This window comes from Aulonocara stuartgranti (genome assembly GCF_965226115.1).
Source record: "Aulonocara stuartgranti genome assembly, chromosome: 8".
In the NCBI taxonomy this organism is placed as follows: Eukaryota; Metazoa; Chordata; class Actinopteri; order Cichliformes; family Cichlidae; genus Aulonocara; species Aulonocara stuartgranti.
The window spans coordinates 21051445-21064078 of record NC_138959.1 but is presented as its reverse complement, the minus strand read 5'-3'; the positions used below and the strand labels follow the sequence as shown (position 1 = coordinate 21064078).

At 41.0% G+C, this 12634-nt stretch overlaps 1 long non-coding RNA gene across 1 annotated transcript; it reads left to right on the top strand.

Moving 5' to 3' along the window:
- The first annotated feature begins 25 nt into the window (after window positions 1-25).
- Window positions 26-4555, top strand: LOC309713306. Its single transcript, XR_014278543.1, has 3 exons — window positions 26-261; window positions 1112-1318; window positions 4274-4555. It is a non-coding gene; the product is annotated as an uncharacterized lncRNA (long non-coding RNA).
- The last annotated feature ends 8079 nt before the right edge of the window (window positions 4556-12634 follow it).

Genomic DNA, 12634 nt, shown 5'->3' with positions numbered 1-12634 from the left:
GCGGGCACGGCGCGTCCCCTCTTCTCTCCGAAGTGACAGAGAGGAGAAAACGCTCATATCGCGTTATTTTGAAAGCAATTTTAGAGAAATATGGTAGTTAGTTTAATTGTATTTAATGCACCGGGAGAGGAGAAAACGTCTGGGAAATGATGAAGAGGGGATATTAGTTTTTTGAAAGCAATTTCCCTTCATTTCCCCTTTAAGTCACCACATCCACTGCTGAACTCTCCGCATACAGGAAAACCACGCACTGAGCTCCAGGTAACCGGTCGCTTTGAGCAGCTCTGTATGGCCAACTAGCGGCCACCTGCTGCCTGCTATAGTTGGGCTGCCGGACCACACACACCAGTCGTGCCAGCCATGACACACACACACACACACACACATTTAACCTTGTCACCCCTGGCTAACTGTAACAAACAGGTGTCATCAATTTCTCTGTTTCTTTTCTCCTTGTGAGTGGGTGTGTGTGTGTATATGTGAGACCATACCGGTAAACATGAGATAATTGAGACCACCACCAGTCTGTCCCTTTATTTACTTTCTCCTACAGACAAATGCTAGAAAAAACAAACAAACTTGGAAATATAAAAAAGTCACGTATAGCAGCTCTTCTTTTTATTTCTTTTTGTTGTTGTACATGTTGGTGCAGGTTTAGGATTAGGCATTCATCTCCCCGAGACGTCTACTCATTTGTTCTTGAATCTTGCCAAGAAAGCCCCAGGATGCAGATGATATTTTCAGGAGTGACACAGACAGATAAAAAGTCCACATCGCTTCTTCCCTTCCTCCCAGTGATATTCATGAGGTGTACCGCTACACTGAAAAAACACCCAAGAGTCCCGGCTTGACCTCTGTAACCTGAGGATGCTGGCTGACACTCATCACGGCTACAGCTGAAGTGGCTTCGAAACCTGCTAAACACACTAAAGGATATACTATGGTTACTATGTTTGTGTGTGTGTGTTTGTTTGTATGATCCCAAAGGTATTCCAGCATTAAGCAGTTAGAACGCTGATAACTTTATTGGCACACTTATGATGTCTGTGCCTTTTAAAGCAATGCATTGTACTGCTGGATATAACTAACAAGTTCTCATATGTTATTACAGCTGTTTCAAACAAATCATTCTCTGGGTTTGAACACTGAGCGCCGACGGATTGTCATTTATGCCAACTAATATAAACTGAAAAAAGGAGCAGGTTCGGAGAGGAATAATCCACATCTGCAGTTCTCTTATCGGCCTCTGTGGACCTTTGCTGACTCTGGGTCTGAGTCTGGCTGCCTCGAAGTCATCCTTATATGGACCAGATGTCAGGTATGTTGTGACGTTTGGGGCACATCTGGCCCCTAAAACACATGTCAGTGATCTAACGGAGCTCTAAGTGCCAAAAGTAGCTCAGATTAGGCTGAAAAGTGTCCACTATCTGGGGTAGATGTTACAATCTGCCTGCTTCAGAGCACGTAAGGGCAATTCCAAGCACTTCTATGGCCTTTTTTCTACAAGTCAGTATGAAATCTATGAATAACTGCCCAACATGACATTACGTTAAATTAAAGGCTTGTAATCTGGAGAGTAATGAGAAACACGAGCGACACACCAGTGTTAAAATGAGATTTTTTAGTGTCCGGTGTACTCCAAAATCAAGGAATCGAGGATTGAAAGTGTTTATTTATGCACCGCAAACTGATGAGTATGCAGGAAGGATTTCACAGGGAAAGATTCATCACATAAGACTCAAACAGAGAGACTAAAACAACAACAAAAAAACAAGACACTCAACAGCAACACAGCTCCAGTTTTAAAAGTTTCATCTGCTGATTTGGCCTGAATTCTCTAAATCTCCAAATGCCAACCATCCAGTGTCAGAGAGAGTGCTCTGACACGGGATACTAAATCCCTTTACCTAAAATGGTGCAATCTAAATTGAAGAATATCGGCACCTTCGCCTTATATGTCGAAATATAAGTGAGGGTACATGGCAGCACGCTCTTGTGGATGATAAATCTGAAGGGGATGACAATATCTATCGACACAGGCATCCTCCAGTCCAGCAGTATGTCAATTTCTCAGTCTCTAAACAAAGAAGACATCATTTACTCTTCTCCGCTGCTGGAGCACTCCTCCGTATTGATCTGCCGTGATGTTGAAAAACAATCGGAGATGTGCCTTTCTCTCTCGTCAAAGTGATCGATACCGCTGGTTAGCCTTGTGTTGTTTAATGTTTAAGACCGAGTTTAGCTCTTTTCTCTTTTCTTAAACTGGTTGGCGACAGCTTGGCAAAGTGCGCGCACATTGAAAGGAAGTTAAAGTGAAAATCTTGAAATTACTAATGCTCTTTCAGCTTTCTTGTCCATTACGACAAGTTTGTTACTATATGTGAGTGTGCGTTTTATCTCTGTGTGTGTCCGTTTATCACATTAGGAGAGTGGAGAGGATGACACATAGCTAAATGTCCATCTTGGAATTAAATCAGTCTACTGTAAGGACTCCCGTCTGAAAATCAATATGTTGGCATATTCATATTAAAGTATTTAGTGCACTTAAATTCACTCACCGGCCGTTTTATTAGGCGGTGGGTTGGACCCGTCCCACCTTTTGTCTTCAGAACTGCACTAATTCTTCATGGCACAGATTCAACAATGTGCTGGGAACAGAGATTTCTGAGAGATCGTGGCCTGCTGTAGCCGTTCTGCTTTAAGGGCTGACATGCTGTGCGTTCAGAGATGCTCTTCTGCAGGTGTTATTTCAGTTATTGTTGCCTTCCTATCAGATTTTAAGGAGTCTTTTCATTTCCCTCTCCTCTCCAGCATAAACAAGGCTTTTTCACCCGGAGAACTGCCACTCACTGGATACTCAGATATTTCAGAGATTGATTGCAAACCATCTACAATATTTGGGCTCCAGTTCTCAATTTTGTTAAACACGAAACTTTCTTTCTTTCGCTCTATAATCTGCAAATACAAATGGGAACACGGTATATAAGAGACTATACGATTCTAATGAGCTTCGGAGTCAATATTTACCTTTATTCTTCAACACAGTCTGAACTCTGAGGCAGCTTGTTGTAGCTTATTTCTGTAGTTTTTAGGAATAGTTCTTCAGTCTTCCTGAAGGACATTCAAAGCTCTTCTTTGGACGTTGGCTGTCAACAGGATCCCACACTGCTTCACTAATGTTGTGGTCTGGCTAATAGCTGCTAATTTTGGCTAATAGCTCTTTGTGAATCACATTTTTGTGCACAAACACTATTTCATGCCTGTCAAACTGTGTTATCTTTGGCATTTTTCATAGATTCAATTAAATGAATGGGAACAACCTAGGTGCGGGTGTAACAGGCTGCTGGCAACAAAGTTCCTAAAGACACCATTTAAAACTGGTTCTTTGCCATTTTTCTGTTATGTGTAAACGCGAGACTGGGTCCTCCTTTGAGTTATGAGCCTTTTTTTATTCTCCGGTGATTCATAGGTCAGAGCTATGTTGCCAAACAAGCAAGCAAACTAACAAACATTCCTCTGAAAACAGTCAGGTACAACTAGTAGACTAAAGATGAGAGAAAGAATTTCATTTAAACAAAGTCTCCTCGGAAGCCAAATATAAAGAAATGAGGGGAGGCTTTAGACTATTGCTTCTTGAGAAAAACATGTAATTACTGCACAGATAAAATGTGGAAATAAAAATGTCATGTTGTTATTGTATTGCATTGTATTTGAAGGCCATCAGCACAATTACAGTACATGATATGCAGTATAAATAGGCCACTACGGGGCCTGTGTACTATAGCTGTGTAATCATGAATGACAGTGTACTGTATGGGAACTTTGCTCAGTTTACAGGGACACACCTGAACTAAGGTATTAACACTCTTTCACATAGGCCCTTGTCTGAGTGGCATCCTGTGGGTTGAATTCCTACACACCTCTGTACAGTCTGAGGCAGTGGGAACACAGACAGCTGTACAAAGTCCCTCAAATGACCTGTGGCGGCTGCTTCAAAGACAGGATCTGTTTCACATCCCCCTGCTCCTGAGACTTAGGCGATCTTTCTTTATTATCAAATGAAACCAAATGACGTCTTGCCAAATATAAAACATCGTTTTTAGACAAACAATATGACCTGAAATGCATCTTAGATCTGAAACCACTGACGTCATATCAGCGATTTCACTGAGACATACACCAGACTTACCCCGATGTCGTGCTTTGTGATTCTTTTTAATGCTTCCAGTTTTGTGTTTCTCACAATAGAAAATCTGTTACTGTTTCCTCTCAGAGTGAATACACCATCATGACTTCTCAAGCTGTCCAGAAGGGCGTTGTAGTCATTGTCCCCCGGGAGAATACCGAGCATTGTACCTGTATTGTGCTGCCTCTCTGAAGAGACAATGGATGCGACCGGCAACTGAAGAGCTGTTAAGTCACCTGGATGGAATGTGTCTCGCTCTGAGCCTGGGACAAACACACACACAAAGAAATGTATCACCAAACCACACCAGACACCATCATTAAAGAGGACTGTGGATTAAAGGATGAGTTTCATGCAGAGCTTCTTGGTTTTTTTTTTTAAGATAGTCTGACTGATTCAACCCAGAGTTCAGGGAACACTTTTGGAGTTTTTGTTTGACCTTAAAGGAATACTTCAGGAGTTTAGGGACCTTTAACACACACCTTCCTGATATTCCTCTGATTTTATATTTGGTTTGGCAGAATGTCAAAAAAAGCCTCATACATAGCATCTAAGAATATTTTTATTTTTTATAATATGCTGCACACTGTTGTCCATTTGACCTCAAGATGGCACTGGTGTGTCACTGTTACTTTTAATAAATGTAGACCAAATGATACAAATTCTCATTTTTAAACTTTTTTATTTATTACTTTTTATTGTTTTATTGATAATACGCAGCTCTACAAACTAGTAGGATACAGTGAGGGTGCCAGTGGCATCCTCCACCAACATCTGCCACCAAAGCTCATGCCAAAACCCCAGCCTATCTTGAATTTTTAAAGAATTTCCTCCCTTGTCAATGCTCTGTGTCACAATCAGGTTCCATTAAACCCGTTAAATTTGCTTAATTTTGCTGATGACCAATGATTGGTGCAATGATTTTTTTAAGGTGTTCCTGTTGCAGGAAGACACTGGGAAAGCTCTATTCAAATAGACTTATTGGTCAATCCCAGATATGAAAACCAGATAAGAGTTTTAAATCCATAATTAATTCTGTTTTGAGCAGGAATAACAAGTTAATGTTTCAACTCATTGTAGGATGGTTTCCTCTCTCTTGTGGTCACGTTTATAGAATTATTACCAACATAGGACAGTTTTTCCAGGGGTGCAATGGAGGAAACCACCAGCAATTTTTTTTTTTTGGGGGGGGGGGGGGGGGGGGGGGGGGTGTCCAGTACCCCGTGGCCCCCCCTTGGTGGCGCCCCTGGCTTTAGCCAGTGAGCTCCTACAAAGACAGAGGTGAATTTTTATGTATTTATTTATTATCTATGACTACTCAACAAAGAATCCAAAGTGCCTGAATTGAGGGCAAGTCAGACACCAATAGAGATAGATTGATACATAGATATTCACAGGTGAAAATGCTTTACTAGATTTTACTAGAAAACAAGTGGTTAATAATAATTAAGATTCATTCTCTATAAAATATGCACAGTTTCAATAGTTTCACAGTAATTTATAGAGAGAGTGCATTTTGAGCACCAGAGACTTTTTGTTCCACTCACACAATCGGCCCTGCTGATTTTTTGGGTGTTTAGTTGTCCTAATATACGTCACTGTATCCCCTATTGTTACTCTTCAATGTTTTGAGAGATAGAAAAATAGACCAATCTGGACACACTCTTTACCCAGTCAACAAAACATTTAAGGGGGGAAAAAGCTACACCAGGCAAAAACTTTGAATGACAGCGTCTCCCATTCAGCAAAGAAAACACTGCAGGAATTTGTACTCTATACAATAGCTGTCACCAGGAAAACTTCAGACACAAACAAAGCACAGGCATCAGCCAATGGGAGAGTCCATAGAGTCTTCACATCTACGCACACAGAGAGCCAGTGGCAAGGCCATATTCTCAGCCATAACTGCAGGGCAGAGCTCTGCGGCGAGCTGAGTAAGTATAGGGCACAGCAGCACTGTACATTATCACATGGGTGTGGCTATGAGCTTGCTACTTGAAAAATGTTTTCAATAGAGAAGGCACGTCAAGTGCCAGGCATGCCTGCACACGATTGTTGCCTCACTATGCGACCTGGGGAAATCAGAGGGCAGTTATGAAAACTGTTTACCAGTTTAAAGCTTTGCAGAGAGAAAAGCGAGAGCAGGAATTACACTCACCAAATGACCAGCTGTCTTCTCATATTTAGACTTTTACAACACTACATTGCAAGCAACCGATCATTATCTAAAATAAAAAACAAAAGAAAGCTGTTCTGAGGGGGGGGGGGGGGGGGGGGGGAAGCGCTCTTTTGTTTATTTCTCGTCTAATTGCTTCTCGATTTTTTTCTGATTTCATAAAGCAGAAAAAAGAAAAGGCCTCCAAATTTGAGAGAAAAACCGGAGGGGAACAAATGAATTTCAGATGTTTCCCTCTCAGTGGAAACATTCTTCTTTAACACTAAGGCAAATATTTTGATTCTCGTTCAGTCATTATGAATGCACTCCCTGTGTAATAGGATTGGGGAAATGCCATAATGATGTGTTGAGCTGTGCTGACAGCATGTTGACCAGTGACACACCGCCAGCATTTTGGACCTCCCCCTCCAGCCAGTGGAGTAACAACACAGGATGAGATAAGGCTTCAGGTGCTCCACGCAGGGCTGAGATTCAGACACAACAATGCAGACAGGATCGGCTCATCTACTGCTGACGTCTTCTAACATTTTTGTTGCTTAAAGAATGAGAGGGGAACGAGCCCCCCCCCCCCCCCCCCCCCCCGCCCCTCAAAAAAGGCACATTAACCATATATATAGCTATTTGAAATGATTTTTCTGTTATAAAAGAAAATCAGTAGCTAGTCTCCTAATTCGTTTAATGATGTATATTTGAATCGTCAAGTTCCTTAACAATGACCACAAAAAAGTCTGTTTTTTATATTGTGAAAGTAATTTCAAATTATTTAGTATTTAAATGACTTTCATGTTTGACTATAATTTAAAAAAGGCACAGGTCATCTTTACACATAAGTAATTTTGCATAATGAAACCTTCCCACATACCAATGCATTACAAAAACCTACATAAAAAAAATTAAGATTTATGGTACAATGAACTGTTATTAAAAATAAGGAATTTTTTTTTTATCCATATTTTTTAACCATTTACTTTTTACCATTTGCCATTTACAAATACAAAATTTAGAAAATTAACAGGATGTTTCCTGTTTTTTCACAGTTTTCTTTTACAGTATATACTTTACAGAGTGGCATCCATTTTTTTCCCCATTTCTCTACAGCTGTGATTGCCACACATTTCAACAGCAGAATTAAACTGTAATTATCTCGTGACCTTGAGAGACTTTCCAGATGTTTTAAGTCATTAAGGGTCACTTTAAAAAAAAAACTGCCATATACAGACGAGTTCTCACGCTGCACATCTACATGGCAGTCATGCCTGTATAAGCAAATGATAAAAGAGAGTGGCCCAAAGAAAAGCTTTTGAGTCCCCGTGATTCTGATCTCAGCTACACACCTGGAAGGTTTCGTGACACTATCTTGTGCCCTTGTTACACCATCATGTTGAAATCGGTCCATAGATTAACAGACATATAAACACCTGCCAAAACATTCAACACCACTTTCATGATAGTTTCCTGATAGTTCGTGCTACACCGGGTTTCTTTAAACCTGAGAAGTGAAAATATTAGTCTCTTGCACATTAACGTGATTGTTTAACTAGAGATGGTCATATTATAGGATCACGCGAACTGTGAAGCCGATCAACATGTTGGTGTTTTGCCTCATGAATAACCCCCACCACTTAATCAGTAGTCACTGGCTGGACAGCATCCATCTTTGAACGTGCACTTCATTTGGATCTCAGCTACAATCCTGTAAAATTTCATGACTGCATTTGGCACAGTTTTGTTGTTATAGCACTGACAGACCTGTCCTCAGTTAGTCATATAAACACCTAACAAAGTATCGTGTTTGTCTCCCTTCCCACTGCAGCACGTTTTGCTGTAATGATAAATTTTGCGATAATGACACAGACACCAAAGCAAATAGCCTGAAAGGCTGAAAGCGAAACCAGTCGCCGCTAAAATGTATATATTTTAACTTACTTTGAATTATCAACACAATACAACATCAAACATAAATAAAGTGCAAGATTTGCATATGTCTTCACATACATACACTCCTAAATCAGTCCTGAATTCCATGTCTTGGTTACAAACAGCATCAAACTGCCATTTTAAAAAATATACATATAAATTATTATTGCATTCTATTTATATATTCAAGAACTATTTTATTATTAATAACCGCACGTAAAAAAAACCCAAAATAACAAAATAAATAACCGGCGCTGTGCAGCCCCGCGCTGTGCAGCCCCACGCTGCGCGAGCTAACTTGCTAACCGTGCTAACTCGCTAATGGAGATTCACCGCGTTAATGTGGTTATGGCATTAACATCATTTTAATGAGATTAACGCTAGCAGCACTACAAAAAACTAAACAAGTAAATAAAGCCATTAAAAAAGTTTTTCCTAGTGGCAGCTTATAACGTGTCAAATTTCTATCAGCGCTGCTTGCTAGCAGTGATAGCTACGCTAACGCTGTCTGCGGCCTGTAGCCTCTTATTTATCAACAAGACATGAAAGTGGACTCAAATCCGTCATCTCCGTTAGACAAGAGTGCAAACATGTAATTTTATATGTGTACTTTTATGTGCACGCGCTTACTTTTCAGCTAAAGTTCACCAGGTTAGCCAACTTCTGGCTGTTTACTTTCATATGAATTAGAAAAGCAGTATTGATCTTTACCTCTACAGCACTTTTGAGCAAGAAAAAAACACGTTGGACAAACAAACAAACAAAAAAAAGCCCAACTTCATGAAACAGCCCACAATCAAACCCTGGAATGAAGTTACAGGAGACCTCGGGGACTTGATGGCAACAGAGCAATCGCCCTATCTGGGCTACAGTTCACAGCAGCAATTGTGTTCTCCGATACGTTATCTGACAGATGTAACTCAAAGTAATAAGACCACCCCATGATACGAGCAGATTAAAGCTTCACAGTGGCATCTGTGCTCGCAGGTTATGCGAGTGCATTTCATATGTGTGTGTGTTGGTGAGTCCTTGCGCGAGGGCCTCCTTCTGCCCACCTTCTTCTTTCCTCCGCATCAAACATTTAGCCCAAAATGTCAGACTGCACGCTACAGCTACCGTGCAATTTACTGCGCTGTGTGATCTCCAAAACCATACCATTCCTTGATCTACAATCATGATGTCATTCACAGAATTTGGGGGAAAAAAAGTGGTTTATAATCATTCTGGTCACTTCTTCTCTCTGCTGTGAAATTCCACAGAGATTTATCAGAAGCTGGAAACGAATATAAATTCAGACACGTGCCATGCTGTTAGATCATTTGGGGCTATTACAGTTACATGGTGTTTGCGTGAATGCCTGTGTTTTGAATACAGGAGCTTTATAGAGTGGCATTGATTTCACTATGTGGTTGTTTAAGCAGGAGAAATCGATGGAGCAAAGGAAAACTCAGAAAACTTGTAAGATCTTGAGCAGTTTCACCACAGAATTATACCTCTATAAACCTAGGCCGTACCCACAGAGGGAAAGACAGAGCCTAAACAAACATGACCCCCTCAACCACTAACACCGCACACACAAACAACAGAGTGTATGGCAGCACCAGTTCTGCAGCGATGGCCAGGAGAAAAGCCCCTGATTACATTTCTTTGGAGCGTGTGCCGCTGCGGTTCAGGAAGCTCGGCTGCTTTGAAGCCAGTCACTCGGTTTTTCTCTTATCTGCTCTTGGACTTAAGATAATGCAGTTAGACAGCAGTAAAAGACGATGTTTACAAACAGCGAGTGGTGCTGACAGGAGGAATCCACGGCGACGCAGAAGTGAGGCTCAGAAAGCAAACCAGATGGTGATTACTGGGCAGATGGTGCTTGAAACCTGGATGCACTTCTACCTGCTGCGGCCAGACATCCCATGAAGCACTTCTGCTTAAACTTTGTATCACATCATATTCAGTTCTTTCCTTCCCCCTGCTATATTTCTGGTAAAGGGTCAGTTCACTAAATTATACTAAATTAAGTGACATTTTCGTACTGAGGTTAGAAGTATATTCCTACTCACATAAAGCAGATTTGGATTTATTTACACTGGTTTTGAGTTATGTTTCTGGGATTTGTAAAGTCTAAGACAGATTTTTGGCCTGATGATGACACAGAGGGATGGATAGTTTTTCCTTTTTCCAATATGGATACTTTCCATTTTTCCTCTTTACTGTATGTTTGACCTTTAACCAATACACAGGGGGAGAATGAAACTTAACGTCTGATGCTTAAAATGTTGGAAAATGGTATATTAAAAGCAGAAATGATGAGATAAAACACAGAAAGATGCGTAATTAAAAAAATACTTTTAATAATTTGACTCTTTAAAAGTGATGGCACTATTTTAAACACAAAGAGTTGTGGTCAGAGGTTTGAATACTTAGGTCATGGGCATAAATCTCATGGTAATTTGGGGCTTTTAATGATTATTTAACCTTAATCCTTTAACCATTTGCTTAATGACTTAAAAAAAAACAAGAATTTGGTGCACAAGTTTGAACTTATCTATCTTTTCTAACACACACAAGGTCAATATATATGTACACACCCACTAATAGTTAGTTAAATGTTCCTTAGCACCTTGACCAAATGCATTTTGTGTGTCCTGTTGGAACACCCAACTGTGTCCAAATTTCAATGGTTTAGCTGTTGCATCAAGGTGAAAATGAAGAATTTGGAAGTAGACGTCCCTCTTAAGTTTTCTATCCACCGCTGGCAGCAAAACAGCCCCAGAGCACGATGCTACCACCACCATGCTTGACTGCGGGTGCAGTGTGTTATGGTTTTAAAGCCTGGCCTTTACTCCTCCAAACACACTTCTTGGCCAAATACCTAAATCTTTGTCTCGTCTGACCGTACAATCTTTCTCCAGAAGGCATTTGGCTTGCCCATGTGGGCAGCTGTAACAATGGTGGAAAGTTAAAATACAGAAAGCCACATGAAGAAGTAAACTTCAAAATAAAGCAAGGTCAAGGAAAACACACAAAGCAAACAAGAACTAAAGATTACAAAAACACACTGGGATCATCAGAAAGGCCACAACAATGAAGGCTTTAACTGTCAGTGTGCTTTAACTGCTCCTGAGATTCTCATTAAGAGCTCAAAATTCAGTTGCAACAATCGGGCAGGTAATAAGGACTGGGCTTCTTTTTCACTTGTTTTTTGTCTTCATACTTTCTGCCACTTGTGGGTTCAAGTAAGTGCAGCACCATGAAAATGGCACACCTTCATCCCAGTTTGAACGATTGCTGCCCTCTCTGTGATGGCAGGGTTTTCGTGCTGTCCCCGAGTGTGACCATTAAGGCGTAATTATGCCTTTAGATGTGGCTGAGTGACACTTTGCACAAAAGTGGTTTGAATGAACCGTGCATATAAACCGGCCTCAGCTTTAGTTCGCTGTACCGAGTAACCATTTGATAAAAAATACATTTGGTACACATCTGAAACAGTGTCTCCTTTTTAATAGAAATAATGAAGAATGTTGTAGTACATATTTATGAGCCCCATACCAGGACATTAACTTTATACAGATGCATAGCAGACCTTTTACAGAATCAAAGCCACTGTTAAACATCTGGCAAGAAAAGCACGCCAGTATAGCCCCTTGTTGCATTTTTAACTCAAATCCCATCTGGAGCTGAAAGTTGTCGATACCTCGCTGTCTGTGCTGACTTATTGAGCAGCAGCTCAATGCTCTGATCTCGCAGCATGATGTATGGGTGTGTACGTATGGGGTCCGCTGGGACCCGAGAGATGCCGCTGACACTGGGGACACACAGCAGGCCGAGGGAGCTGGGCGCTAAAGTCGACAGGCGTCAGGGCATCAAGATGGATGGTGGAGATTTGTCCAGAGGATGGAACGTAATTCAGCCCAGATGCTGAGTGACTTTTGTTCCACTGCCTGGCTGGGTAGCTGCCTGTGGGTCGATCCTGTTTGCAGCATGATTTAACTTCTGACTGCACGATCTTCACCCAGCAGGAACGGGTCATAGAGCGTGCTTTGTCTCTTTTTACTCAGATGGTTTTACATCTTCAGACAAATTTATAGCCTAGGCCTGCTTTTCCGAACTTCAATGCTGCCCATGCCAGAACACTGTAAATAAACAGCAAGTGGTTAGTGATCTGACAAGTTGGAGCTGCTTTCTATCTCCAGTATGTTTTACCTTGATTTACATCATTAAATGGCTATCAGGGGAGCCACGGAGAACACCATCAGGTTGTGCGTTTGAAGTGAAATGTTGCATAAATGCACCAGAGCCAATTAGAGGCTCTACCAATTTTACACAAGTAGGTTGGTTTACTCATCATTATGAGTACTATT